The sequence below is a fragment of the Ovis aries genome, chromosome 21, assembly GCF_016772045.2.
Source record: "Ovis aries strain OAR_USU_Benz2616 breed Rambouillet chromosome 21, ARS-UI_Ramb_v3.0, whole genome shotgun sequence".
NCBI classification, from domain to species: domain Eukaryota; kingdom Metazoa; phylum Chordata; class Mammalia; order Artiodactyla; family Bovidae; genus Ovis; species Ovis aries.
Window position 1 is genome coordinate 40,657,457 of NC_056074.1, and position 4,499 is coordinate 40,661,955.

The 4,499-nt window shown below is 40.5% G+C and overlaps 1 protein-coding gene across 6 annotated transcripts in view; it reads left to right on the forward strand.

The window, feature by feature from the left end:
- The window catches only part of PACS1 (phosphofurin acidic cluster sorting protein 1), a 144,385-nt gene that overhangs the window by 68,993 nt on the left and 70,893 nt on the right, over positions 1 to 4,499 (forward strand). The gene's annotated exons all lie outside the window — the stretch shown is intronic.

Consider the following 4,499-nt stretch of genomic DNA (forward strand, 5'->3'; position numbering starts at 1 on the left):
AGTGCTGTGTTTCTTAAAGGTAAGATGTTGTTTTAAAAAAAAATCTAAAAAGTATATTGAGTTGTAAATTATTCTCAGTTGGATTAGGAAATTGCCAGTAGAGGAGATAGACTAAAGTGGTTCCTCAAGCCCTCCCACAGATGATAATTAGCAAATCTGGACAAAATAAAAGAAATTACTAAAAGCACCCAAAAGCAGAAGCTAGAGGAGAAAAAAAGTTGTAATTGGAAGGAGTAGGACGTGCAGACTTGTGGGTTTTTTTGCCTGACGGTGTGCTTCAGTCCTCACGGTGGCTGCAAGGAAATGATAGGGGAAGACTGAAACCCTACAAGGCAGAGGTGACAGAGGAGGGGGCTCAGGAATGGAGAGCAGGGGAAATAGAAGGGGAAATCCTGGAAGCAAGAGAGCTGCAGAAAGGGTGAGGCCTAGCAGCTGAATAAAAACTCTGCCCAGATCCCTGGTTGACTGTCGCATTAGTCAAGATTCTCCTCTTGGGGCTGGTGCATGGGGATGACCCAGAAAGATGTTATGTTTGGGAATGCATGTAAGAATTAAAGATTTTAAAATTTAAAAATAAAAAAAAAATGAAAAAAAAAAATAAATGTACTGCTAGAATATTGTTAGAATTCTAAATTGGGTATTTTATTTACATCAATGATTATAATTACCCTGAGGGTATGTATATGTTTGTATATTTGTATATATACATTCATTATTAGTCAACTTTTGATTAAAGTCATGAGGACATTTAATAATGAGAAGATCAAAGGATTATTTTAATAAAAGTTTGTTTTATAAAAAAAAAAGATTCTCCAGAGAAACAGAACCAATAGAAGAGCTGTAGGTAGGCAGGTAGGTAGGAGATAGATTACAGGAGTTGACTCACATGATTAGGGAAGTGGAGAAGACCCGCCATCTGCAGCCTGCAGTTGGAGACCCAGGGAAGCTGGTGGTGTAATTCAGTCTCAGTCCAGAGGGCTGAGAATTAGAAGGCTGATGGTACAAGTCCCAGATTGAGTCTAAGAACCCAAAACCCAGGGATGCCGATGTCCAGTAGCTGGAGAAGATGGATGTTTCAGCTTGAGCAAAGAGAAAGAACAAATTTGCCCTTCTCCCACCTTTTTGTTCTATTTAAGGCCCTCAGTGGATTGAATAATAACCACCCACACTGGGGAGGGCCACCTGCTTTACTCAGTTCACCAATTTAAATGCTCCTCTCTTCCAGAAACACCCTGAGACACACCCAGAAATAATGTTTCACCATCTATTTGGACACCCCCTAACCCAGCCAAGTTGACATGTGAAATTAACCATTAAAACTGTTAAACGCTAAATGTGCAGGAGCAACCCAAGGGACCCAGAAAAAACAACAAACAGGGAGCAGCCAGAGAGAAACTAGTCCTTGAACGATAAACCTGTACTAGCTGAGATCTGTAAGTTTGATGCCTTTTTTTTTTTTTTTTAAACTGAGTTAATTCCTAATCTGTACATAGTTGAGGCAGGAGAAAGCTGGAGCCTTACTGGCTTGGAGTGTCAGAAGACAGACCTTGAGACTGGCAGAACAGCTGGAAAATTAGAGGGAAACTATAAAAACAAAAATCCCAGAAAGTGAGAGCCCTTAATCTGAGTATAAGCATCCCAGATCTTTGGCTATCTGCCAAATTACACAGGTGCAGGGGAGCCCCCGGGAGCCAGTCTAAAAAAGTCATAGCTAGAAGCTGTAAGAACTGAACGAACGTATCAGCTGCTGCATACTCAGGAAAGACCAACTTGTAGTTTGAATCTAGGCAAGTTAACTGCCTACTACAGTTAGAAAAAAAAAAAGTCCTTAGAAGGACACAGCAGAGTTCAAAGTTGCCACAACACCTTATATACAATGTCTAGTTTTCAACCTGCAATTACTAGACATATAAACAGGAAAGTGTAACTCATACTCAGGAAAAAAAACCCTCAATAGAAACTGATTCTGAGTGTCTTAGAGGTTACACACGTTGGATTTTTTAGACCAAGACTTCAAAGCAGCTGTTATACAAATGACCAAAGTGTTACAGCAAAATATGATCAGAATTAAAGGAAAAATAAATGAACAGATAGAGAAGTTTCGGCAAAGAAATGGAGCTAGACCCAACAGGCTACAACTGAGGGTTCACATGCTGCAACTAAAGATCCCACATGCCACAACCTGGCTCAGCCTAACTTAAAAAATGATCTATAGATTTAATAACATTTCAGTAAAGTTTTCTGCTTTATTTTTGTTGCTGAAATTGACAAGTCCATTCTAAAATGTGCGTAGAAATGCAAGAGAACTAGAATAGGCTGTTTTAAAAAACAGTTTTTAAAAGAACCACAAAATGAGAGAATTTGACTTGCTTGTAGTACCGTAAAGTTATGGTGATACAAAAAGAACAGATATATGAATAAATGAGACAGAATAGTCCAGAAACAAACCCACACACATGCAGATCCAAGCACATAGACAGCTGATTTTCAGCAGCAGTGTCAAGGCAATTCAATGGGAAAAGGAAAGTCTTTTCAAAAAATGGTGCAGGACCAACTGAATTTCTGTATGGAAGAAGATGAACACTAGCCCTTACTTTAATATCCTATGCAAAAAATAACTCAAAGTTTATCAGGGGCCTAAAAGTAAGAGTTAAAACTATAGAGCTTCTGAAAGAAAAATAAGAGAAAATATTTGTGACTTTGGGGTATGAAAAGATTTTCTAAATACAATGCAAAAAGCACAGACCATAAAATACATGAGTGCTAAAGTGGATTTTATCGAAATTTAAAATGTTGCTGTTTGAGAGTACAGTTAAGAAAAGGCAGGCCACGGTATGGGAGAAAATGGATGTAATCTGTGTCTCTGACAAGGATGATAAAGAGGTCTTATGATTCAATGGCAAGGTGTTAATTCCATTTTTTAAATGGGCAAAAAGATGTGAATGAGTACTCTACAAAATAAGATACACTAATGGCCAGGAGTTAATATCTTCCGTTATTAGTCATCAGGGAAAACCAGTTTACAGCCACAGTGAATTACCATGTACACCCACTAGCACAGTTAAAATTTAAAAGACCAATAATACCAAGTGCTGGCAGGTCTGTGGGGCCAGCTGAACTTTGGTGCTGTTCTGTTGAGAACATAAACTAGAGCAGCTAGTTTGGAAAATAGCTGCCAGTTTCTTTGAATGTTAAACATATACTTACCTTGGGGAGCTTCCCCGGGGGCTCAGCAGTAAAGAATCTGCCTGCAATGCAGGAGAACTGGGTTCGATCCCTGGGCTGAGAAGATCCCTTGGAGGAGGGCATGGCAACCCACTCCAGTATTCTTGCCAGGAAAATCCCATGGACAGAGGAGCCAGGGGTGGGGGTATCGGGTGGGGGGACTCCATGGGATTGCAAAGAGTCGGACATGAGTGAAGCGACTGAACACACACACACACACACACACACACACACTTACCATAGGACCCAGTAATTTGGGGGTGGGGGGGTCTGGTGGGGGGATTCCATGGGATTGCAAAGAGTCGGACATGAGTAAAGCGACTGAACACATACACACACACACACACACACACACACACACACGCACACACACGCACACACACGCACACACACGCACTTACCATAGGACCCAGTAATTCCATTCCTAGAGTTTTACCTTAGAGAAAGGAATACGAAAGTACACACGGAGACGTCTCTTTAAATATTTATAGCAGCTTAAGTCATCAAAGCCAGAGACTGGAAACAATCCGTGTGTCCATCAACAGGTGAAGGGATAAGCAAATTACGGTACAGCAGCACAATGAAATATTACTCAGCAATACAAAGGAACTGCTGATAACACACCACAAGAAGAAAACCAGTAGCGAAGAGGTGCGTATTGTATGATTCTACTTATATAAAAATCTGGAAGATGAAACCAGTATATAGTAACAAGGAGGCAGATCAGTGGTTGCCTGGGGCCTGGAGGAGGGAGGGGTACTGACTGCAAAAAGGCACAAAGAAACTTTTAGGAGTGATGGAGATGTTCTTTATCTTGATTGCGGTGGTGGTTACACCGTGTTTATTGTATGTAAGCTTTATGTTTATTGTGTATAAATTATATCCCCCAATAAAAGTTGGCCTTGAAAAAACCTTCCCACTATTTAGAGAAGGCTAGTCACCGTTCCTCAACCTGCTGCTGCTGCTGCAGGCTGTTTATTCTCTTTTTTGGAACCTCTGTTTTGTTCGGATATCAGGTTCCCCCTTGTGGTCATGTTCTTCTAGGAAGACTGATCATATCCCAAGTTCAGATAATTCAGCTTCATCTTGGTGATTTTACTTCCCCAACTACTTAGGAGGGTGCACATGACTCGGTTCTGGCCAGTGGCAGATGAACAGAAGTATCATGGGAGTGACTTTTAGAGATGACAGTGAAATGGGATAGATCATATCTACTCTTCCCCTTACCCCACTGAAAGGACAATAAAGGATTTTTTTTTTAAGGTGTAAACTAT